This window comes from Schistocerca cancellata, chromosome 4, assembly GCF_023864275.1.
Source record: "Schistocerca cancellata isolate TAMUIC-IGC-003103 chromosome 4, iqSchCanc2.1, whole genome shotgun sequence".
Taxonomy (NCBI): Eukaryota; Metazoa; Arthropoda; class Insecta; order Orthoptera; family Acrididae; genus Schistocerca; species Schistocerca cancellata.
This window is the reverse complement of record NC_064629.1, coordinates 16976506-17004119: the sequence shown is the minus strand read 5'-3', so window position 1 is coordinate 17004119 and position 27614 is coordinate 16976506.

Genomic DNA, 27614 nt, shown 5'->3' with positions numbered 1-27614 from the left:
TCTTGGCGTGCATCCGTGCGTCGCTGCGGTCCGGTCCCAGGTCGACGGGCACGTGCACCTTCCGCCGACCACTGGCGACAACATCGATGTACTGTGGAGACCTCACGCCCCACGTGTTGAGCAATTCGGCGGTACGTCCACCCGGCCTCCCGCATGCCCACTATACGCCCTCGCTCAAAGTCCGTCAACTGCACATACGGTTCACGTCCACGCTGTCGCGGCATGCTACCAGTGTTAAAGACTGCGATGGAGCTCCGTATGCCACGGCAAACTGGCTTACACTGACGGCGGCGGTGCACAAATGCTGCGCAGCTAGCGCCATTCGACGGCCAACACCGCGGTTCCTGGTGTGTCCGCTGTGCCGTGCGTGTGATCATTGCTTGTACAGCCCTCTCGCAGTGTCCGGAGCAAGTATGGTGGGTCTGACACACCGGTGTCAATGTAATCTTTTTTCCATTTCCAGGAGTGTATATCTTGAAGACCTCTACTACGATGAGGAAGTGTTGGCAATTAAAGACTATCTCGAACCTGAATTATGGTCGAAGAAGATAATAAGCGACTGATAACCACACGAGAAGAAATAGATCTAGTACTTCAGCAGCTGAAGGATAAGGAAGCAACAGGAACAGACGATATCCCAACACCACTTCCGAAGAGAATAGGAGAAAACGTGAAACAAGAGCTGTACAATATCACTGTAAGAAGCTTTTTAATGGATAAATCCCGGAAGACTTTTGCTAAACATAAGACAAGTCACCTTGCAGAAGATACGAAATGTCAGTGACTGTTCGATTGCAGGACACTAACAATGTTGTCGCACGTATTAAAAATATTGCTCAATGTAATTAAGAACACGAATATAAAGGAAACTCAAGAACATACATCTCAGGATCAGTTTCGTTTCACATCAGCAAAGAGAACTAGAGAAGTTCTCCTAGCAGTAAAAAGTAATCAAGGAAGAAGATCGAGTGTTAACAGGGAGACGTAGGTTGTATTCGTGGATATAGGGATAGCCTTCTTTAATACGAACTTGAAGTATCTACTTACGACCATGACAGAGACAGAAGACTCACCCCACTGTTGTACAAAAACCAAAACGTAGGAGAAACGTTAATGAAAAAGTAAAACTGCATCCATTATAAGAGGAGTGAGACAAGGTTGCGCACTATCCCCGTACTCGTTCAATATGTTCGTTGAGGAGGCCATATACAAATTCAAGCAAAAGACAAAAGGTATTAGAATCAACGGTCAAGAAATACATTTTATAAGGTTTGCAGGTAACATTACATTAACTGCAGATTGGGAGAAGGAACTAACAAGGAAAACTCCCCATCGCGTCCCCTCCAATTTAGTGGTAAGATGGCCTATCAAAAACTGAATATAGATCAAGCACGAAAAAAGAAGGAAAATAGAAACCATGAACGGTCCAAGAACAGGAAGTGCAATAAAGAGCAGGCTAAAACAGCAACGGCGTCATTGGTACGTAATCATGGTGTGGGGCTGCCAAGAGAGCGAGCTGTGTTCAAAGCTCCCTCGTGTTATTTATTTACTTTTTTTCACAGCCGTCCGATCACTAAAATGTTTGTTCTCTTTCTGTAGTCTTGGCGGTTGTCATATTATACATTGGTAATAGAATATGAGTCATTTGGTAAGAATACGTTACCATCGCAAGTAAATGTGATGGGTAGTGGGAGCAGGCGAGATACCACATAGACGTCTCACAGAAATAAAAACAACAAATAAACGGGTGTGAACTAGGCTACAACAAAGGAATTCAAGAGCCAAAACTTCCAAAACGGAACGCAACTTCAAAAACGTTAAAAACATATGTTTTGACAGAGCACAGAGAAACTATGTGATTGTGAAACTGTTGAGTTAATTTTTTGCACCTTATGTGACAAAGTGTTATGTTTTCATCATTTCCTTGGGAGTGATCACACTCACATTCATGCGAACACCTATATCCTACAAGGCGCAAGGAGGCATATCTCACTCACTTAGTAGTCGTACAAATTAGGTGCTTCGATAGAAGATTCCTATCATATGACACACGTACTGTCACGAATGCCGTGTATGACACACAAGGCGTGTTTTCCGGTGGAGGATTCGGTTGACTTGTGACCTTGTCATCAAACGTTTGCAGTTCCCATTCGAAAAACACTTCCTTACGGCTGCTAATAGAGTAGTTGTGTAGAATCAACTGTCACTATAGGTCCATACCTTACAACTCGGTGTTGCAAACAGACGTTACACCACGACACAGACTCGATTTGAATAAAGTGAATAGCGGAAATAAAATATTTCTCTCGAGCGACGTTTGAACACTTTTTTAGGTTTTTTTGTGTCTCTTGACTTTTATTGTGTTTCTAGGTGCTAGACACAACATACAGAAACTAAAAGTGCTATTCAACACATCCAAACGCCTTCTAGAATTAAAGAGTTCACTAGAAAAAGAAAGGAAAACGGCACCGTGCAACGGCCCTGTTGGCGTGTATCCAGGTCGGCTTCTCGTTGACTTAAAAACTATGTATAGTCCCCTGAATGCATCAGGCATGAACGTCAGTTCCTGAACGTTGAGCCATCTCCTCATTTCACTTCTCATACCCGGAACGCCCCAACTAGCCGCAGGGTCCGGGAACAACGAACCCAGGTAATTGGAAGAACATGTTCTATATTTCACATGTTCTGGTTGTTGTTGTGGTCTTCAGTCCAGAGACTGGTTTGATGCAGCTCTCCATGCTACTCTATCCTGTGCAAGCTTCTTCATCTCCCAGCACCTACTGCAACCTGCATCCTTCTGAATCTGTTTAGTGTATTCATCTCTTGGTCTCCCTTTATGATTTTTACCCTCCACGCTGCCCTCCAATACTAAGTTGGTGATACCTTGATGCCTCAGAATATGTCCTACCAAGCGATCCCTTCTTCTAGTCAAGTTGTGCCACAAATTTCTCTCCAATTCTATTCAGTACCCCCTCATTAGTTATGTGATCTACCCATCTAATCTTCAGCATTCTTCTGTAGCACCACATTTCGAAAGCTTCTGTTCTCTTCTTGTCTAAACTGTTTATCGTCCACGTTTCACTTCCATACATGGATACACTCCATACAAATACTTTCAGGTACGACTTCCTGACACTTAAATCTATACTCGATGTTAACAAATTTCTCTTCTTCAGAAACGCTTTCCTTGCCATCCTCTCTAATTCGACCATCATCAGTTATTTTGCTCCCCAACTAGCAAAACTCATTTACTACTTTAATTGTCTCATTTCCTAATCTAGTTCCCTCAGCATCACCCGATTTAATTCGACTGCATTCCATTATACTCGTTTTGCTTCTGTTGTTGTTCATCTTATATCCTCCTTTCAAGACACCGTCCATTCCGTTCAACTGTTCTCCCAGGTCCTTTGCTGTCTCTGACAGAATTACAATGTCATCGGCGAACCTCAAAGTTTTTATTTCTTCGCCATGCATTTTAATTCCTATTCCGAATTTTTCTTTTGTTTCCTTTACTGCTTGCTCAATATACAGATTGAATAACAGCGGTGATAGACTACAGCCCTGTCTCACTCCCTTCCCAACCATAGCTTCCCTTTCATGTCCCTCGACTCTTATAACTGCCATCTGGTTTCTGTACGAATTGTAAATAGCCTTACGCTCCCTGTATTTTACCCCTGCAACCTTCAGAATTTGAAAGAGAGTATTCCAGTCAACATTGTCAAAAGCTCTCTCTAAGTCTACAAATTCTAAAAACGTAGGTTTGCCTTTCCTTAATCTTTCTTCTAAGATAAGGCGTAAGGTCAGTATTGCCTAACGTGTTCCAACATTTCTACGGAATCCAAACTGATCTTCCCCGACGTCAGCTTCTACCAGTTTTTCCGTTCGTCTGTAAAGAATTCACGTTAGTATTTCGCAGCTGTGACTTATTAAACTGATAGTTCGGTAATTTTCACATCTGTCAACACCTGCTTGCTTTGGGATTGGAATTATTATATTCTTCTTGAAGTCTAAGGGAATTTCGCCTGTCTCATACATCTTGCTCACCAGATGGTAGAGTTTTGTCAGGGCTGGCTCTCCCAAGACTATCAGTAGTTCTAATGGAATGTTGTCTACTCCTGGGGCCTTGTTTCGACTCAGGTCTTTCAGTGCTCTGTCAAACTCTTCATGCAGTATCAAATCTCCCATTTCATCTTCATCTACATCCTCTTCCATTTCCGTAATATTGCCCTCAAGACCCTCTATATACTCCTTCCACCTTTAGCTTTCCCTTCTTTCCTTAAAACTGGGTTTCCATCTGAGCTCTTGATATTCATGCAAGTGGTTCTTTTTTCTCCAAAAGTCTCTTTAATTTTCCTGTAGGCAGTATCTATGTTACCCCTAGTGATATAATCCTCTACATCCTTACATTTGTCCTCTAGCCATCCCTGCTTAGCCATTTTGCACTTCCTGTCGATCTCATTTTTGAGACGTTTGTATTCCTTTTTGCCTGCTTCATTTACAACATTTTTGTATTCTCTCCTTTCATCAATTAAATTCAATATCTCTTCTGTTACGCAAGGATTTCTATTACCCCTCGTCTTTTTACCTACTTGATCCTCTGCTGCTTTCACTATTTCATCTCTCAAAGCTACCCATTCTTCTTTTACTGTATTTCTTTCCCCCATTCTTATCAATCGTTCCCTAATGCTCTCCCTGAAACTCTCTACAACCACTGGTTCTGTCAGTTAATCCAGGTCCCATCTCCTGAAATTCCCACATTTTTGCAGTTTCTTCAGTTTTAATCTACAGTTCAGTTCGTGGCCAGAGTGCACATCTTCCCCTGGAAATGTCTTACAATTTAAAACCTGGTCCCTAAATCTCTGTTTCACCATTATATAATCTATCTGAAACCTTCCAGTATCTCCAGGCTTCTTCTATGTATACAGCCTTCTTTCATGATTCTTAAACCAAGTGTTAGCTATTATTAAGTTATGCTCTGTGCAAAATTCTACCAGGCGGCTTCATCTTTCATTCCATGTTCACCTACTACGTTTCCTTTTCTTCGTTTTCCTACTATCGAATTCTAGTCACCCATGACTATTAAACTTCGTCTCCCGTTACTATCTGAATAATTTATTTTATCTCATCATACACTTCATCAATCTCTTCGTCATCTGCGGAGCTAGTTGGCATAGAAACTTGTACTACTGTGGAAGGCGTGAGCTTCGTGTCTATCTTGTCCACAATAATGCGTTCACTATGATGTTTGTAGTAGCTTACCCAACTCATATTTTTTTATTCATTATTAAACATACTCCTGCATTACCCCTATTTGATTTTGTATTTATAACCCTGTATTCACCAGACCTGAAGTCTTGTTCCTCCTGTCACCGAACTTGTTCCTCCTGTCACCGAACTTCACTAATTCCCACAATATCTAACTTCCTGTCACCGAACTTCACTAATTCCCACTATATCTAACTTTAACCTATCCATTTCCCTTTTCAAATTTTCTAACCTACTTGCCCGATTAAGGGATCTGACATTCCACGCTCCGCCCCGTAGAACACCAGTTTTCTTTCTCCTGTTAACAACGTCCTCCTCAGTAGTCCCCCAAAAAATGGTTCAAATGGCTCCAAACACTATGGGACTTAGCATCAGAGGTCATCAGTCCCCTAGACTTAGAACTACATAAACCTAACTACCCTAAGTACGACACACACATCCATGCCCGAGGCAGGATTAGAACCTGCGACCGTAGCAGCAGCGCGGTTCCGGACTGAAGCGCCTAGAACAGCTCGGCCACAGCGGCCGACGAGTAGTCCCCGCCCGGAGATCCGAATGGGGGACTATTTTACCTCCAGAATATTTTACCTAAGAAGACGCCATCATCATTTAACCATACAGAAAAGCTGCATGCTCTCGGGAAAAATTACGGCTGTGGTTTCCCCTTGCTTTCAGCCGTTCGCAGTACCAGCACAGCAAGGCCGTTTTTTAGTGTTGCATGGCCAGATCAGTCAATCATCCAGACTGTTGCCGCTGCAACTACTGAAAAGGCTGCTGCCCCTCTTTAGGAACCACAAATTTGCCTGGCCCCTCAACAGATACCCCTCCGTTGTGGTTGCACCTACGGTACGGCTATCTGTATCGATTAGGCACGCAAGCCTCCCCACCAGCGGCAGCGTCCATGGTTCATGGGGGGCATTTAACGTGTAGCCGCAAGATATCATGTTGCTCTTTCAGTACGTACCAGAAGTCTATGACGTTCTTGTCATCGGTGCGATACAAATAATACGTCGCCATTCCCTTTATCCAGTTTACGGCGTTTGCCCTGGCGGTGGGAAAGTATACTTTGTCCGGGAACAGTAGGTCGCCATGTGCAGTTGAGCGCGCGATGCCGATGAGTGCGGACAACGGAACGCGCGCGTCCGAGCCAGCCGGCTCGGTCGCGCCGGGGCCGGCCGCTGGCCGGTCGGTGGGGCCTGCCCCGCCGGCCGTCCCGGCGGCCGCTCCCAACAGGACGGATACAACGGCGACGACCCCTGCAACGACAACGGATTCTGACAGGCAACATAAAGAGGACAGGACCACGACGAGCGATACGCGAATGCAGAGCGGAGGACAACATACGTCAAACCCCTCTGACGAGAGACATCAGCTAACACAGAACGATCGGCAACAACGGGAACTGAGACGTGAAATACAACACATGATTCTGCAAAGTCAGCAAGTATACGACAACCGCACTAGTACAGTTCCTCCTTCACAGCATGAAGAACAAGTAGACGACGTGGAACAATTTTCTCCACCAGACGACGACGACGACGACGACGAAATGGAGAGAGTCTCCTCTGAAGAAGTTTGGACCATGCAGCCCACCGACGGAGAGGGTGATTTTACACTAGTTCGCCAAAGAAAACGACTCAACGCTTCTCCTAAGCAGAACAACTCTCGGAAGCGACAACGTCCAGAAGAACTGAAAACTTCCAACCGTTATGCGGCTATTGCGACGGAAGATACTACAGATGCTCCAGAACGTATGGACCAGACTAGTGATGTCAATCTCGAAGCAGCTAAAGATGGGATAGATGGCTCTGGCCGGAACTTACTACGCAAAGTCCCGCCCGTTACTATTTACCATACCAAGAACTACATGGAACTCAACAAGGCGCTGAAAGCGAATATTGACGGCAGTCTTAAGGCCATCTACCAACGAGACAGGATCAAATATCACTTTGACTCCTATGAAGATCAACGGCGGGCCATCAATTTCTTTGTGTCGAATGACATCCACTTTTTTACACATCAGGCCGCGGAGGACAAGGACCTCAAAGTGGTTGTCAAACGTCTACCTGCCGAAGTTACGGAGGAAGAACTGAAAGACGCACTGATAGAGAAGGGTTTCCCTGTCATCAACGTCCACCAGTTTAAAAATCGAGACGACAAGACGAAGGAATTACGACCTCAAGATGCGTACTGTGTCACGTTGCCAGCCCAAAAGGAAAACTACAAGATTTACGACATCAAATACCTTCTATATACTAAAGTCGTTATTGAAACCTACAACAGACAAGAAGGACCTGTTCAATGTCGCCACTGCCAGCGATTCGAACATACAGCTAATTATTGCAGCTTGCCTGCTTGCTGCGTTCGATGTGGAGGGCAACACCGATCTTCAGCATGTACTCATCCCCGAGGGGCTCCGCCGAAATGTGCTAACTGTGAAAAGGACCATCCTGCCACGTGGCGTGGCTGCCGGAAGTACCAGGAACTTCTCAGGAAATACGCACAACGGTCTTCAAAATGGCTCTGAGCACTATGGGACTTAACTGCTACGGTCATCAGTCCCCTAGAACTTAGAACTACTTATACCTAACTAACCTAAGGACAGCACACAACACCCAGCCATCACGAGGCAGAGAAAATCCCTGACCCCGCCGGGAATCGAACCCGGGAACCCGGGCGTGGAAAGCGAGAACGCTACCGCACGACAACGGTCTTCCCCGCAGCCCTCTCAACGGAGGACTCGTGTAATACGGAACTCCAACCTGACGCCACACCCTCCGCCCCACCGACAGCAACCACCACAAGAACAGCCGGCGGCGACACGGCAGCCAGTAACACAGCCTCCTCCTGAAGCACTTCCACCTCGACAGCACCGCCAGCATTATTCATACGCCCACGCAGCATCACCACGCCGACCGGAACCGGACACCTACGTCTCACCAGCTCATTTGATGCAATCTATAGCTCCAGCGCTCTCTGATGTCGCGAAACTTCTCACCGCCGTGCAGCAACAACTAGTGGGGATACTTTCTTTAATCGAAAGTGTATTGAAGGCCTTTGGAACACCTTAAGATGGATCGCCATGGGACCACGAGAAACCTGAAAATCTGTATATTGAACGCCAACGGAATTAAACACAAGAAAACAGAATTCACTGAATTTTTACAACGTCACAAAATCGACATCGCACTTGTATCGGAGACGCACCTTCGTCCAACAACTGAGCTCAGATTTCGTAACATGTACGTCTATAGAACGGACAGACAAGGCCAACGAGGTGGAGGGACCGCAGTTCTGCTTAAAAGGGAACTGCGGCACCATAATGAAACACTACCTCACCTCCAACATCTGGGGGCAACAGCGGTAACGGTTCGATCGACCGCTGGCAACATCACTTTCATTGCGGCGTACAACAGCCCCGGTAAAAACCTAGAGCCAGACGACCTACGGAGTATCTTCACCAATTTTGACAAAATCTTCCTAGGAGGTGACCTTAACAGCAAGCACGTCGCGTGGAATTCCCGGCGTACGAACCCTCGTGGACGAACTTTGATTGCCATGGAAGAAGAACTGGGCATCACAGTCCATGGCCCACGAGAGCCCACACGGATTCCTTACGTCGATCGGCAAGAAGCAGACGTCCTAGATATTGCTTTCATCAAAAATATTGAGACGAACCTCCAGCTCCGCACCGTCGACGATCTTTCGTCTGACCACTGACCTGTTATCAGTATAGTGGAAAACGCAACGGCCAACCTTCCGCCCCCAACCTCACAAACTCTGAACTGGGGTCAATTTCGGACATATCTTGACAACAATATCTGCCCGACGCAGGACGTTTCAACACCGTAAGCCATCGGCATCGCGGTACAAACTTTGACGCAGAAGATAAAGGCAGCCAAACGGAGGGCAACTACTCACACGGTCTACCCTGTAGTAGCTTTCGACGAGTTCCCGCCTCTACTCCAAGAACTGAAGACACAGAGAAACAGGAGCAGGCGACGTTGGCTCCGCTATAGAAACCCGATCGATCGACGAGAAACACACGTCTTAACACGAGAACTGCACAGGAGAGTGGCCGAGTGGCGACAGCAGGTCTGGGAAGATAAGATGGATGAATTCTTACTTCGAACCAAGAACGAATGGCAGGTAGTCAAGAACATACGACACCAGCGGCCACCTAAACGAGCCATCAGAGGACCAGATGGCCTCCTCTATGACGAACTCGCCCAGGCGGAGCTGTATGCTACGACTTACCAAGAACAGATGTCTACACCAGCGACCCCCGTGAACGACGTCCGCCTGCAGGAACAGGAAGCCGGCGTTACAGCAGCATGGACTGCTCTTCGTGCTGCGCCTGTGCAGAGCCGCCCACAACTCACCACACCAGCAGAGATCCGTAAAATTATCCGGAAGACTCGGAATAATGCGCCGGGCAACGACTCCATAAGCAACACCGATTTGAAACAGTTGCCCAGGAAGCCAACTGTGCTCCTTACCCGGATTCTCAACAGCTGCCTTCTGCAGGGATATTTTCCTACGGCATGGAAGACGGCTCGAGTAGTTCCAATACCCAAGCCAGGTAAAGACCCAGCAGAACCCAACAGTTACCGGCCAATTAGCCTCTTGCCGACCCTTGGCAAGGTGCTCGAGAGAGTGCTGTTGAAGAGGCTCCATGACACGCTTACAGCTCATGATGTTATACGACCCGAACAATTCGGTTTCAAGGACAAGTTATCTGCCAAACTTCAACTTCTACGGATCACCGAACGGATACAAGAAGGATACAACAAGCAGCACTTCACGATTGGTGTCTTCCTTGACATCGAAAAGGCTTACGATAAGGTGTGGCGGCCCAACCTTATCGTCAAACTGCATCGCACTACCCCTATTGCGGATTGTTACATTAGACTCATAGACAGCTTTCTGCAGGACAGGAAACTGTATGTCCGAGTCGACGATAAAAACTCCGAAATGAAACTGATCTCCGCAGGAATTCCGCAGGGCTCTGTCATTTCGCCTCTACTTTTCAACTTGTATATAAATGACATCCCAACAGTCCCCCTTGTTACGGCGAGTTTTTATGCGGACGATACGGCCTTTCTGACAACTGGACGACACTTGGACCAGCTCATCGCTAGGATGCAACAGCAACTTGCTGTAATGGAACGCTGGGCGCTGCACAATAAGATAACGATCAACCCGACGAAGACGGCAGCCGTTCTGTTCACACGGAGGAAACCAGTTCTCAACGACAGACTCCAAATAGCTGACCAATTTATCCCATGGTCGCCGGGAGTGAAGTATCTCGGTGTCTACCTCGACAAAAAATTACTCTTTACGCAGCATATTGACGACAAGAAGACGGCAGCCCAGAAGATGGCCAGGTCGTTGATTCCGTTCCTGAAGAGTAAGGATCTCAACCCTAAGACAAAACTCCAATTGTATGAGGCAACGGTGGAACCCACAATGTTGTATGGCTCCACCTCGTGGGGAACTACGTGCGTCTCCAACTACAACAAACTCCAAGCGCTGCAAAACATTTGCTATCGATGGATCACAGGAGCTCCATGGTGGACAAGAAACGTCGACATCCGCACCGCACTCCACGAGACCACCATACAAGAGAAGGTCCGTGACAAGGCTCTACGTGTTTTTGACAAGATCGATGCCCTTAGGGACGAAGTTCGACAATTACAGTCGGTAGGAACGGTCAACCCTGCAAGATGGCACAAGTATCGCGTACCGAAGTCAATAACATTTCACCCCCCATAGGCAATCTGTCATAACACGAGAAAGCAGTCACACATAACAGCCTTGACACATTTCACCCTCCACAGGAGATAGACATCACCAAAGACAGCAGGCTAAAGGACCCATTGCGTGCCCAAGCCTAACTGAATGCGTAATAAATAAAGTGTTTTCCTTTTATCCTTACATCCCATCCTAGAAGAATAAGTCATCAAGGATGATCTCTTCAGTCCACACTACACACACACACACACACACACACACACACACACACACACACACACACACACACAAATCGCCATGTGCACCGTACGCAGTAAAAGGGCCAGCATTTTCCTCGTTAGAAGCCAACAGTCGATTGCCGTGCGATAAACCAAATGGTGCTCATCGGAGTCGACGACGGTGCAGTACGGGCATATCAGCATTTCGACCAGATGAATAGAGTGCAGTCGTTGACGGTTCGGGAGTTTGCCGTTCACCACTACATACCACAATGGGCGCACCTGTGTAGGGAGAGATGGAAGATGGACCGTTCTCCATATTCTCTGCCACGGGTACTTCTTTTCAGCCACATTGCGAGATTGTTGCTGAAGGAAGCTTCGATATATGTCTTTCATTGTGAGCAGCCTGGTCTCCGGCAAACTGTCCTGAACGTAACTGTAACCGACGAAGAAGTCCCGAAGGTGTGAGGGCGGTGCCGTGATGTGGCCTACATTGACTGGTCGACAGAGTGAATGGGGAGCCACTTCGTTGATCACAGCGCCTATTAATGTGACGTGCTCGGTTCTCCAATGGCGTTGCATCGTACTAAGAAATAACGCACGCACCCTGTTCTTCACGTTTACGAGTCCGATGCCTCCTCCTCTCGGTGACAGCGTCAAGGTATCGTAGCGGATGTTGAGGAGGAGGTTAGAACTTCCGAAATGTTCGCCGACTAGTCTTGACGCCATCGTGGTGGGCAACGGCAGTATGTGCGCCAAATGACTTATTTTCGGTGCCAAGTAGACGTTGACACAATGTGCGCGCTGGAACATATCTATGGCGCGCAGTGCATGTTGTCGTGCCAATGTGCGAATCTGTCGCAGTAGCCGTCGATAATTATCCACTGCTGTACGTCGTACGTTTCCATGGAATACCACTCCCAAACACTCGAGTGTGGGGACCTTGGTGATGGGCACTACTGTCCCTGGTGACAGCCCTCTGCCCACTCCATACATCGGATCTTTCGTAGGTTGATGACACTACCCGCCACCGCTCCATATAGCTGGAGCCATTCCAACGCCGCCTGGATTTCGTCTCCTGACTTGACCAAAAGAACGATGTCGTCTGCGTATGCGTCGCATTGGAAGGATGCAGTCCGTAGTTGGACGCTTTCAAGTCGTCGTCGGAGGCCGTGTAGTGCAGGTTCAAGAGCAACTGCAAATAAGATGGCCGAAAGGGTGCAACCTTGCCGCACTGAGCGCTGGATCGTGAAAGGTTCGGAGCTAACTCCGTTCACCAAGACTCTCGAGTTTGCGCCATGAATCAACCTCATGATCGTGTCCACAAGCTGGAGGGGGTTTTCCATCCGTTCCATGACTCCTCGGAGGAACACACGGTCCACTCAGTCGAAAGCGTGATCGAAATCTATTGCCACGAGGGTTCCTCGTAATCAAGATGCCGACATCAATGTATACCCCTAGAGCTGTGTGTATATTGCTCTTCCCACATAGACACGTTTGATCTAAATGTATTTTGTCCTTTATCGCCGCTTGAAGGCGAGCACACAGAATACGTGCAAATATTTTGTAGTCTCCATTCAATAATGTCAAAGGCCGGTAGTCTTGTGGTCGACAACCAGCACTTGTTTTTAGAAGGGGTATCATGATACCCTCTGTGAACTCGGGAGGGACACATAAGGAAGGTGTTAAGAGTTCATTGTACATCTGTACCCACGTCAGTCCCATCAGAGAAGCAAAGGTGCAGTAGAACTCAAGAGGGAGCCCATCCAGTCCAGGGGATTTGTTTGACACACCACACTTCAGGGTAGCGTCCAGATCATCTACGGTGATTTCAGCCGTAAGGCCGCCCACTTCAGAGAGATGCTCGACCGCTGGCATTTCGCGAAGCACGTCTGCCAGTCCTGCTCTGCCCAGCTGGCCATCCGCATAGAAACTACGGTAGTGGTGAGCAAAAGCACGTGCAATATCCTTCTGTAACGTGGCCCGCGATCCATCGGCATTTCGACATCCCGTATAAGTGCACGTCGCCGCTCCCTTCTTTCTCTCAGTATATAGTGGAATGACGGCCGTTCGTTGCGTAATCCGTCGAGCATCCTCGCACGTACTTTAACTCCTTCCATCCTCACTACTGTAAGACACAGCAGTTGGGCTTTGATACGATGGACAGCCTGCTGACAGTCGGGAGATGGTGGTTGTTTTGCCAACTCACGTAGGGATGTTAAATAAAATTCTGAAGTCGCCCGTTGCCAATGTGACTTGTCTTGGCCATATCGTGTGAACGTTCTGCGGTAAAACCGGTTTGACGCAGCAGAGCCAACATTTAAGCGTCGAATCGTATCAATTTTGACGCCGTTGACATTGACGCCATGTGACTTCAACCTCTCGTATACAGTTTTCATCCTGCAGGTGGGTAACGTTGAGCTTTCTTGGGCCCCTACTGCGCCATGTGTTCCATCGTGACAGAGCGATGGTGCTGATGTAAACCTGGTGGTCTGTAAAAGCTGTAGGCCACACCTCGGCGTCAATCGTCGCCTTGCGTAGCCCACGTGACACATACACCCTGTCTAGTCGACTAGCTTCGTCGCTTGTAAAGTGCGTATATCCGCGGCTGTCGCCGTGCGTCATTTCCCAGGTGTCATGCAGTGCAAGAACCCGGACCAGAGTCTGTAACGCCGGGAAAGGAGCGAAGTGTCGTCGTTGGTCCTCGGGCCGCAGAATGCAGATGAAGTCGCTGCCGACGATATAATTCTCCTGACGTCCTCGAAATAGCGGCGAAACTTCCTCTGTGAAAAAGTTTGTGCGTTAGTGTCTCTTGGTCGAGCCAGACGGTACGTAAATATTCACCAAACGTACATCCCCTACAGTCAGGACAACACCACGGGTGTATTCCACATCTTCCGCCACTATTCCTTCTCGTAACAGAATGGCTGTGCAACGGCTACCGTCGTAACTTGTTAAACGATAGTCGTCATAACTGTAAAACTCAACTGGGGCCTCGTTTCGTACCTCTGGCAGAAAAACTTGTTAAACGATAGTCGTCATAACTGTAAAACTCAACTGGGGCCTCGTTTCGTACCTCTGGCAGAAAAACTGCCCGCTGCATATCTTGCAGCATTTATATATTTACAGAGGTTCGAATGCCATTGATGTTAACCGTATCAATACGGCAGACGTGTGACATCTTATCGGTTGTGCACTGCTGGGAATTCACGCATCTACTGGTCGGCCGCCGACGGGGCGTTCTTCCTGGACCGGGACCACACGACACGGCCTCTTTGGCCGCCATGGGCAAGGTTCTCTCCCGACTCGTTGCCGGTGGGAACCAGTGATTGAACGTCGGCCTCCTCCAGCTCATCAGTTTGTTCCATTTCTTGTGCCCAATCTTCTAGTGTATTGGTGAGGGCTGTCTCTGTTGACGGGCGCTCATCTGCAGGTGGGACCTCATCCTGTTGCATATCTGCATCCATCGCGTCTCGTTGATGTGGCGGCTTTTCCACGGTTTGTAGCACCGACGCTATGGATGTGACGGCGTCCTGGCCTGGCCGTGAAAAAGAATCTTCATCGTTCCCACTGTCTTGTTCATCGCCTCGGTTGTGGTGCTCGCCTTCTGTGGACAGCCGTCTCTTCTTTCGTTTCTTCGACCGCTGTTTTCGTGGTGGAGCTTCCACGTCTGCTGAGGGGTGCTGTTCAGTGCGATCCTCTTGTGGATCCGCTTCCATACCTGAAGACGCGTTCCACTGGAGAGTGGTAGGACCGAGGCTGCGCAGCTGTTGTGGGGCGTCTGGCTGGTGGTGAGACAAGGCCATTTGCGCCGTCAGTAACGTGGGATAGGGGGCGATACTCGCAGAGTCCGCGGGCAACGGCTTGTCTAGCGCATCGCCCACGTCGTTCCGTAGCGCTTCCACGTACGTAATAGGCAGCGACGTCATCTGCGTGTCCCGAGGTAGCTGCACTAGACGTCGCTGAAGACAGTCAGTTCGGACATGGCCTTCCTGCCCGCAGCCAGAGCAGGTTTTCGGTTGACCATCGTATATAACTGTGGTTTGCGTACTGTAAGACCTTCGGTACACACACCATCAGATTATTTGACTTGTCGCTCTAACGAAGTAGGCGAGTGTCAGCAATATGTCTCGTGGTCTTATCGTGGCGTGTTCATCTTCTGCCGTTAGGTCAGACGATAGAAATGCCACTTGGTTCAAAAATGGTTCTGAGCACTATGGGACTTAACATCTATGGTCATCAGTCCCCTAGAACTTAGAACTACTTAAACCTAACTAACCTAAGGACATCACACAACACCCAGTCATCACGAGGCAGAGAAAATCCCTGACCCCGCCGGGAATCGAACCCGGGAACCCGGGCGTGGGAAGCGAGAACGCTACCACACGACCACGAGCTGCGGACAATGCCACTTGCACGCTTAGAGTAGCAGATTGACGGTGACCAACTTTAAGCAGAACTTGATTAATTTTCACACACATTTATTAAAATAATAAAAATAATAGATTTTACGTAACTTGATTCTGGATGCTGTTTACAATTGACAATCTGAAGTTCCTTTGGTCTTGGTACGTTAATGTTATTTTCACATATCTCCGATACTTGACAAAAGTGTCTATACATTTATCTTCATGGCTATGTACAGGAATGTAATAATCTTATTAGGTGCAGACTGAAACTTGACTACAGACTAATGCAGACTAACGCAGACTAATGCAGACTGGCTAATCGGAGGTCTGTACACTCGTTATAATACCTCGCGCGTTCAGGTATCACTGCGCGAGTGTGATCCGCGAGGAGAAAAGATTCTACGTTAGCAGCAAACTCATTGGCTGCGTTACATATTAATACGCGGATCGGCGGAAGCAGAATTTGGTCCGTCTTTATGGCAGCGCCATCTCGTAGTGCGGAGACGGACGAACGCTGCGCCTGCGCTGTTGTGCTTAGCGGGGCGCGCTCTATTGGGAAAGTTGTGTACGCGCTGACTACGCGGAACTATGTACACAACAATAACGATGGCTCGGCAGCCACCCATTGTCACATAAGATGGTTTGTGCTTCTGGAGTTCAATTATTATTTGGCGCACTCCGTTGAGTACGGGAAACGTCTCGAAGCTGGTCCATTTTTCCGCAGTATGATGAAGGACCGTGCCGTAAGGGCGAAGTGCTGCGATAACAATGTCCGCAGGGACTTCGAACGGAAGTTCGAACACGCGTACCGTTCTCACTCCGAGACCGGCATGATCACCCACGTTCCCGATGGCGTGGCAAAAGCAGTAACCTTCGGTGGATCGACAGATGAGTCCGTCGCACGCTGCCTCGTCTATGAGTCTTACGTATACGGCGCTGGCCACTATTGATAGGTGAATTCTTATCAGCTCCCGGGTATCTAGTTTTACCACTTCGCGCATGGAACGTTCGATTTCGTGTGCTATTGGTCTTGGGTATTGTGAGTCGAACGTGAACTTGACAGTCGCGTTCCGCTAAGAAAGAGCCATCGTGATCTGTAGTAACAAATACACCGCTATGCGAACCTCACGGATGTAAACAAAGCTCGCGCTAAACGGGGCGCGGCCGCTGCGCTAGGCACGTCCGAGCCGCTGGCAATCAAACACCGTGACCACGTGACCACGACACCACACTGCGCTCAGCGGCTCTCTAATGGTGGCTTTTTAATTGTTATTTTTTATTATTATTTAATTTTATATTATTGTGGCTTTTAAAACGTTTGAAACTCAAATTCAAGTCTGAATCAAATTAAAATTATCTTTGGCTAATTGAATCTTCAATTAAATCAAGAAATATTACGAACTTGAAAAATCATGTAAAAATATTTTTTCAAATATTGAAATTGGAACTTAATTATCACCATCATGATTTATATTTTTTTTAGCTTGGCTCCTCTACCGCGACTGTCTGTTTGACGAATATAATTTTGGGACGTGATTTAAGCCTAAAAGCTATCGGATTTAGTTTTGTGAAAAGTGAAACTTTAGACGCAGGTTCTATCCTGAAAGCAAACCAAACATATTACACTGATTGGTGCCGTTAATACGAGATCATTCACTAACAGACATTCCCACACAAAGTAAGCCACATTTAATTTTCAAATTCAAGAAAAAGGCTGAGGAAAAAATGTATGATTAGTCGTAATAACAAACACAATGAAATTAAATAGATATTATCATGCAAAATGAGCACAAATAACAAAATCTCTACATAACATTGACCAAGAAATAATTCTTTTTGACCGTACCAGACAATGGCTGACTAGGAAGTGAGAGAACAAAAGGTTGCGAGTCCTTGTTCGCTTTAATTACATAGACAATACAATTACAGAAATATTAATTTCGTTGTAAAAGCGTCTCATCGCTACTGCGCGAAAACACAGTGATGAAATCGGTTAACACTCGGGGAAAGATTATAGAGCCCCCAAAGTTTTTTAAAGTTTGTCAAGTATTTGTGAAAAGTTTTAAAAATTTACAGAGCTTCATTAACTTTTAGTCTTTAGATTGTCCTTTTTTTTCATCATTTTATTCGTTTGAGCTGGAGCCTGTTTTAGCTTTGCCACGAACGTAATTTGCCTTCCCATTCGGCTCCGATCCTGCCGGAACCTGGTGAAACGACAGGAAAGGTATAGGCATCGAGTTGCTTTTTTCGCATGCTATGTTTCCTCATAAAATTTTAAAAACATTACGCATTGACATAATCAGATCATTTTGTACATTAGCCGGCCGGGGTGGCCGAGCTGTTCTAGGCGCTACAGTCTCAAACCGCGCGACCGCGACGGTCGCAGGTTCGAATCCTGCCTCGGGCATGGGTGTGTGTGATGTCCTTAGGTTGGTTAGGTTTAAGTAGTTCTAAGTTCTAGGGGACTGATGGCCTCAGAAGTTATAGCGCTCAGAGCCATTTGAACCATTTAGTACATTAATCAGAATGAACAAATTACATCGTTAGGAAAAAAACATCAAGGTAGTAATTTACATTTTTGACAGTTATTTGTCCTTGTTTTTGAGTTTGAGTTTTGAAATGTTCATATTAAACACTTAGAAATCACCGTATGGGTTTTGTTACAGAAATACGTGTGGTTCTTGAAACAGTTTACAATAATTACTCAATTGAACATTATTCATTCTTGCTCGACGGTTGTAAAGGCGACGCATTGTAGGGGATATCAATCGTGCTGCAGCATTCGCCGTTGCTGTGGTGTAGAGCGGTCACGGCGGCGTGCTCACGATGTTGACAAAATCTGCATACGAGTGAGCCACAACGATCTGCGTTGTCTCCGATGGAGCAAGAAGACTGCGCTGTTCTGGATCGGTTGTGCTCGACGGAATCCAGTCAGCTCAGGATATAGGGATTACATGAAACATTCGTAGACTGGGGCCAGTAACACAATTTTTAATACACATTCCCTAAAAAGAATTTAGATTAGTACGTAGTTGTAATCACTTGCAACAATAATTTACATCAGTTTCTTTGGTGATAGCTGTGGGTTACATAGTATACATGTTTGCGTTGTGATACAAAAGGTGTAATGTATAGTTTTTGTAAATGCACTTTACTGTCAGTTGATATCAACACCGCCGGCCAGAGTGGCCGAGCGGTTCTAGGCGCTACAGTCCGGAACCGCGCGATCGCTACGGTCGCAGGTTCGAATCTTGCCTTAGGCATGGATGTGTGTGTTGTTCTTAGGTTAGTTAGGTTTAAGTAGCTCTAAGTTCTGGGGGACTGATAACCTCAGAAGTTAAGTCCCATAGTGCTCAGAGCCATTTTTGATATCAACACCGTTACCGCACAAACACGTTCATGTTAGTTCCGGTTTCCGCACATTCATTAGTGTTCTCAGAATAACGTACATTACACATGTTTGCAAAGTGTTTATTAAAGTTTTCGTTTCTTAAGCGCTTAGCTTCACGTCGGCTTGTAATAGTCACACGTGACGTCACATTCATAAAGTTCCAGCGCTACAGTGTGTTCCACAGTTTCTGCGCAATACACACTATTTGGATTTCAAGTAACAACACTTCACTGTGTTCCACTTCAGCGGATCATCACATCACTTCTATGCTGTCGTCTGGGTGAGTACACAAGTTCACTTGCCACTTAGAGTGCCTTCCATATTCGACATTAGTGCAAAGTGTTTCTATTTATTTCACTAGGCGAAATTTTATTATCACGCGTATAACGTCTCTTGATAACACATATATCTCTTTGCTCTTGTATAAAGAGTCCTCCTGCGAAATACAAATTTACGTGCACTACTTCACCACTGACAGTTCTGTTTGCCGCTGACATCCCCTGTCGTACCATAGTGGTCAGAGCCATTTGAACCAATCCTGTCGTACGTGTAATGTTACTTACAAATGTGCTGAAAGAAAAATCCCACAGCTTATGTACTCTCTTATAGGTACTACCTGTGTAATTTATATGGTGTTTATGTTCTATAAGTTTTCCTCTCAGAATTCTTCGCGACATTAATTTCGTTGTGTGGCTGTTTGCGGTAGCGAAGCCTAGCTTTACTGTGTTTTTTCAGTATGTAATGCGAGTTAGTCATTACTACTGGAGCTAAGGACACCACTGACGGTTTTTACCTCACACAAACTGGTGTATACCGTTGAAATTACTCGCGAGAATTACTGCAGAGTCCGCAGCTCGTGGTCGTGCGGTAGCGTTCTCGCTTCCCACGCCCGGGTTCCCGGCTTCGATTCCCGGCGGGGTCAGGGATTTTCTCTGCCTCGTGATGACTGGGTGTTGTGTGATGTCCTTAGGTTAGTTAGGTTTAAGTAGTTCTAAGTTCTAGGGGACTGATGACCATTGATGTTAAGTCCCATAGTGCTCAGAGCCATTTGAACCATTTTGAATTACTGCAGAATACGAATCTGCTTATGGCACAGTGTTGCCATTTCACTACTATCGGACTATAAAATCTCAGTAGTTTTATCACTTCACTTTAAAAACAAGACCCACAGTAGCTTGCTGTTTATGTTCGCAAAGTACATGCTAGGCATAAACAGAAAATTATTTTATGCTACAAATCATTGCATCTGTACAGAACTTAAAATCTACTGATAGAAAAACTTTATCATCTGTACGGCTTCTGCCTTACTTTCTTTAGTTAGAATTGCATAGCGAAAGAAATGGAATGATTGCATCCATGAAAATGTTACTACGATTACATCAAAATAAGTTTTTTTTACTTTTCTCTTCATAGTATAAATGAAATGACTTTACTTGAAAGATTATTCCCGAACTTCTACTACTAATGTGAAAGACTGTGTTCAGCAAAAGGTTTACTTAAGATCTATTTGCCGGCCGGAGTGGCCGTGCGGTTCTAGGCACTTCAGTCTGGAAGCGCGTGACCGCTACGGTCGCAGGTTCGAATCCTGCCTTGGGCATGGATGTGTGTGATGTGCTTAGGTTAGTTAGGTTTAAGTAGTTCTAAGTTCTAGGGGACTGATGACCTCAGATGTTAAGTCCCATAGTGCTCAGAGCCATTTGAACCATTTTTAAGATCTACTTATGCACATGAAGAAAATAAATTTGTCTGAAGACTACTATGCACGCTGTGAAATGTCTTACAATCCAACACATTCACAAATTCTCATAATATTTACGTAGGTACACCCACTCTAGGAAATGTTCACTGAGTAAAATGTTTCTTTATATCTTGTTGTAACATGCGACGGATTTCTTTCGATACAGCTTCTCTGTTGGCACACGGGACAGAACAGGTAGAGCGGCAAAATGTTTCGCGAGGCTTTACTTGCATTGTATTCACATATCCTTTAATTATACAGGGCTTTTCATCAAAAACAGGTATATGATGGTTCAAATGGCCCTGAGCACTATGAGACTTAACATCTTAGGTCATCAGTCCCCTAGAAGTTAGAACTACTTAAACTTAAGACCTAAGGACATCACATACATCCATGCCCGAGGCATGATTCGACACTGCGCCCTAAGCGGTCGCGCGGATCCAGACAGAAGCGCCTAGAACCGATCGGTCAGAACGGCCGGCACAGATATATATATGTTTAAAAGGTCAATCAGTTCGTTTTGTTGTACAGTGTATAAATAAACTGATTCATAAACTTTGCTTTGCATTTCTTCTCTGCAAGACTGTACATCAAATTGCTGCTGACTGGGCTGTGTTTGATCTGGTAACATAGGAAATTGATTATCACATAAAATTGCCTCTGGTTTTGTGTATTTGATTCGGACTTCTTGACATAACTTACTGGGAACCGGCTTGCTTTTAATGAGTGGTAGGGCTATCCCCTTCCCATTCACTTTTAATACACATTTGCCACAAGAAAGGTCAATTACTGCATCTCTTTCTTGTAAGAAATCTACTCCCCATATGCAGCTCACTGATAAACCTTCACAAATCAGGAATATGCTCTCTATATCTCCATCATGAAAGAAGGTTGTATACATGGAAGTACCCTGGAGATACTTAAAGGTATCAGATACATTATATACTGGTAAGACAGAGATTTAGGAACCAGATTTTAAATTTTAAGACATTTCCAGGGGCAGATGTGGACTCTGACCACTAACTGAACTGTAGATTAAAACTGAAGAAACTGCTAAAATGTGGGAAATTCAGCAGATGGGACCTGGATAAACTGAAAGAACCAGAGGTTGTACAGAGTTTCAGGGAGAGCATAAGGGAACAACTGACAGGAATTGGGGAAAGAAATACAGTAGAAGAAGTATGGGTAGCTTTGAGGGATGAAGTAGTGAAGGCAGCAGACGATCAAGTAGGTAAAAAGACGAGGGCTGGTAGAAATCCTTGGGTAACAGAAGAAATATTGAATTTAACTGATGAAAGGAGAAAATATAAAAATGCAGTAAATGAAGCAGGCAAAACGGAATATAAACGTCTTAAAAATGAGATCGACAGGAAGTGCAAAATGGCTAAGCAGGGATGGCTAGAGGACAAATGTAAGAATGTAGAGGCTTATCTCACTAGGGGTAAGATAGATACCACCTACAGGAAAATTAGAGAGACCTTTGGAGAAAAGAGAACCACTTGTATGAATATCAAGAGCTCAGATGGAAACCCAGTTCTAAGCAAAGAAGGGAAAGCAGAAAGGTGGAAGGAGTATATAGAGGGTCTATACAAGGGCGGTATACTTGAGGACAATATTATGGAAATGGAAGAGGACGTAGATGAAGATGAAATGGGAGATACGATACTGCGTGAAGAGTTTGACAGAGCACTGAAAGACCTGAGTCGAAACAAGGCCCCGGGAGTAGACAACACTCCATTAGAACTACTGACAGCCTTGGAAGAGCCAGTCCTGACAAAACTCTACCAACTGGCGAGCAAGATGTATGAGACAGGCGAAATACCCTCAGACTTCAAGAATAATATAAAAATTCCAATCCCAAAGAAAGCAGGTGTTGACAGATATGAAAATTACCGAACTATCAGTTTAATAAGTCACAGCTGCAAAATACTAACGCGAATCCTTTACAGACGAAATGAAAAACTGGTAGAAGTCGACCTCGGGGAAGATCAGTTTGGATTCCGTAGAAATGTTGGAACACGTGAGGCAATACTGACCTTACGACTTATCTTAGAAGAAAGATTAAGGAAAGGCAATCCTACGTTTCTAGCATTTGTAGACTAGAGAAAACTTTTGACAATGTTGACTTGGATACTCTCTTTCAAATTCTAAAGGTGGCAGGGGTAAAATACAGGGAACGAAAGGCTATTTACAATGTGTACAGAAACCAGATGGTAAATATTAGAGTCGAGGGGCATGAAAGGAAAGCCGTGGTTGGGAAGGGAGTGAGACAGGATTGTAGCCTCTCCCCGATGTTATTCAATCTGTATATTGAGCAAGCAGTAAAGGAAACGAAAGAAAAATTCGGAGTAGGTATTAAAATCCATGGAGAAGAAATAAAAACTTTGAGGTTCGCCGATGACATTGTAATTCTATCAGAGACAGCAAAGGACTTGGAAGAGCAGTTGAACGGAATGGACAGTGTCTTGAAAGGAGGATATAAGATGAACATCAACAAAAGCTAAACGAGAATCATGGAATGTAGTCGAATTAAGTCGGGTGATGCTGAGGGAATTAGATTAGGAAATGAGACACTTAAAGTAGTAAAGGAGCTTTGCTATTTGGGGAGCAAAATAGCTGATGATGGTCGAAGTAGAGAGGATATAAAATGTAGACCGGCAATGGCAATGAAAGCGTTTCTGAAGAAGAGAAATTTGTTAACATCGAGTATAGATTTAAGTGTCAGGAAGTCGTTTCTGAAAGTATTTGTATGGAGTGTAGCCATGTATGGAAGTTAAACATGGACGATAAATAGTTTGGACTAGAAGAGAATAGAAGCTTTCGGAATGTGGTGCTACAGAAGAATGCTGAAGATTAGATGGGTAGTTCACTTAACTATTGAGGAGGTGTTGGATAGAATAGGGGAGAAGAGGAGTTTGTGGCACAACTTGACAACAAGAAGGGACCGGTTGGTAGAGCATGTTCTGAGGCATCAAGGAATCACAAATTTAGCATTGGAGGGCAGCGTGGAGGGTAAAAATCGTAGAGGGAGATCAAGAGATGAATACACTAAGCAGATTCAGAAGGATGTAGGTTGCAGAAAGTACTGGGAGATGAAGAAGCTTGCACAGGATAGAGTAGCATGGAGAGCTGCATCAAACCAGTCTCAGGACTGAAGACCACAACAACAGCATATCTCCATTACCTGCCTCAACTAACACATGAGTTTGCATACGTACTCCCATTGACTTATTTCCAAACGCACCAATGATCCTACAATTGTGTCCCCGCAGCGTTTGTGGTGTCTGAAGTTCACAAATCTTATTATAGAATTCTAAAGCTATACAATTTGTAGCCGCGCCCATGTCAACAGTAGCTGTGGTTGGTATTCTATCTAGTACTGCGTGAAATGAAGCTTGGATTGTTTCCTTTTCTGTTAGTTTACACAGTTGGTTCGCAAAGTTCATCACTCGTATTTTTGCCCTGATTATATCTTGTTAAATACACGCTCTCACAATATTTGCCCCTGCTGTATGAGGTCGCACTTAGTTTAACGCCTCTGAAGTGCTGAGAGTAGTGTTGGGCACCACTTCTATAATTGATACTGATGGCTGTTACCTCCATTTCTGTCCAGAACTATTGCGTTCAGCGGCACTGTTCGGTGGTGCAGAAGCGCCAGCTGATTGTACACACCTGGAAATTGAAATAAGAACACCGTGAATTCATTGTCCCAGGAAGGGGAAACTTTATTGACACATTCCTGGGGTCAGATACATCACATGATCACACTGACAGAACCACAGGCACATAGACACAGGCAACAGAGCATGCACAATGTCGGCACTAGTACAGTGTATATCCACCTTTCGCAGCAATGCAGGCTGCTATTCTCCCATGGAGACGATCGTAGAGATGCTGGATGTAGTCCTATGGAACGGCTTGCCATGCCATTTCCATCTGGCGCCTCAGTTGGACCAGTGTTCGTGCTGGACGTGCAGACCGCGTGAGACGACGCTTCATCCAGTCCCAAACATGCTCAATGGGGGACAGATCCGGAGATCTTGCTGGCCAGGGTAGTTGACTTACACCTTCTAGAGCACGTTGGGTGGCACGGGATACATGCGGACGTGCATTGTCCTGTTGGAACAGCAAGTTCCCTTGCCGGTCTAGGAATGGTAGAACGATGGGTTCTATGACGGTTTGGATGTACCGTGCTCTATTCAGTGTCCCCTCGACGATCACCAGTGGTGTACGGCCAGTGTAGGAGATCGCTCCCCACACCATGATGCCGGGTGTTGGCCCTGTGTGCCTCGGTCGTATGCAGTCCTGATTGTGGCGCTCACCTGCACGGCGCCAAACACGCATACGACCATCATTGGCACCAAGGCAGAAGCGACTCTTATCGCTGAAGACGACACGTCTCCATTCGTCCCTCCATTCACGCCTGTCGCGACACCACTGGAGGCGGGCTGCACGATGTTGGGGCGTGAGCGGAAGACGGCCTAACGGTGTGCGGGACCGTAGCCCAGCTTCATGGAGACGGTTGCGAATGGTCCTCGCCGATACCCCAGGAGCAACAGTGTCCCTAATTTGCTGGGTAGTGGCGGTGCGGTCCCCTACGGCACTGCGTAGGATCCTACGGTCTTGGCGTGCATCCGTGCGTCGCTGCGGTCCGGTCCCAGGTCGACGGGCACGTGCACCTTCCGCCGACCACTGGCGACAACATCGATGTACTGTGGAGACCTCACGCCCCACGTGTTGAGCAATTCGGCGGTACGTCCACCCGGCCTCCCGCATGCCCACTATACGCCCTCGCTCAAAGTTCGTCAACTGCACACACGGTTCACGCCCACGCTGTCGCGGCATGCTACCAGTGTTAAAGACTGCGATGGAGCTCCGTATGCCACGGCAAACTGGCTGACACTGACGGCGGCGGTGCACAAATGCTGCGCAGCTAGCGCCATTCGACGGCCAACACCGCGGTTCCTGGTGTGTCCGCTGTGCCGTGCGTGTGATCATTGCTTGTACAGCCCTCTCGCAGTGTCCGGAGCAAGTATGGTGGGTCTGACACACCGGTGTCAATGTGTTCTTTTTTCCATTTCCAGGAGTGTATATTGGTTCCTGTATTAGGATGCCAATTACTGTTTGACTGCTGTGATAGTGGTTGCCAGCGGTTTGGTTGATTATTGTTATTGCTATTGTAATTACTGTACCCTGGATGATATCTGTTGTCTTGCCTACGCCTCTTATTAAAAGGAGGAGAATTTCTTCCATTCTTTTGTCCTAGGTTATTATTGCCATTGTATGATTGAGGGAAACCATTCCCATTTTTGTTACCATTACCGTTTTTATGGTGATATTGCTAATAGTTATTACTGTTGTTATTCGATACTTGAGCATTACTGCCCCCGTTAAATTTCGATTCTTCATGCAACACGTCAATAGAATCAAGCGTCGACGTGAAAAGTTCTACGTTTGAATTCGGTACATGAAGTAGTTTTTCTTTTATTGAGACTGATAATTTTTATTTTAAAAGCCATATGGCTTCTTGTTTCGGCATTGGCTCATCCCAATGTTTCGTCTTATTTATATACTTCTCAAAATATTTACGCAGTGTACCTACCTTACTATTCTACATCTCGGGATTATACACCTCATGCCTCAGTTCTTGTGTTTTTGCTGACCAATACTTATTTAGAAAAGCTTTCTCGAATTTCTCATAAGTGTGGCAATAATCTAATACTTCACTCGTCCATTAGGCTCCATCACCTTGAATATGGGTGGTGACAAACTGTATTTTCTGTTTATCATTACATGATTTTGGTAGTATACCACGGAAGCTTTTGATAAAAATAACAGGGTGTGGTATTTTGCGATCCGGTGTAAAACTTTGGAATGGTCTGTATTTTAGTAAACTCTCTTCCACAAGTACGTCAGAAATAGAACTGACCGCCCCCAGTTCACAAGCTACGTGAACGGTTTGCGAACTGGGCATTGTTGCCGAACAGCAGATTGGTGTTACTGCTCGAGGTGTCACAGTCTGCGTCGCTGGCAACTTATTGACACGTAAATCAGACTCGCCTGCTGCCTTTTATTATCGCTGCCAGCTCCCTTTTTAACGTGTCTACTTCTTGTGTAAGTGTCTGTCTCCATTCAGAAACCTGTTCGGTGTTTTCACCTAACATGTTTGTTGCAGACAAAGCTTCGTTTGTCGCTTTCTTTACGGTTTCAGGCAGTTCCTTGCGTAAACATTGTTGAAATTGGTTGTCTTTCATGTTCAACCAGTTTACAAAGTTAAGAGTAAACTGATTGCCTTTCTCTGCAAACTTCGTTTCTACAGATTTCACCTGTTCAATAGCGAGTGCCTGCACCTGTGTAGCTATTTGCTGCACAGAATTTTCTAATGTACTTTGTGGTGCATCAACTTGCGCGACCTGCTTGGTTGCCTCATTGGCAGCTTCGGGCAAGTGCTTGTATGTTTTTCGCATTTCGTCAAATTCATTGCTAATATTTTTGGAGTTTCAATTTTACTGAATTCTCTATGAAGGTCGTCACGAATTTTTGTGGCAACATTTTCTTGTATCTGATGGGCTATGGTGTTCAAATTTTCATTCACTAGTGTGGTTGTACTATTTTGAATTTCAGTGGCCGCAGTTTGAAGTTTTCTATTCAAACTGTCAGTCACATTTTGAAATTTTGCGCCTAAACTAACAGACATACCAATTTTAATTTCAGTGGTTGCAGTTTGCAGCTTTGCATCCAAATTGTCAGTCACATTTTGTAGTTTTGCCTCTAAACTGTCAGTCCATTTTCCATTTTCCACAGTGTAAATACACAGAACTCTGAGGAAAGAAAATGGA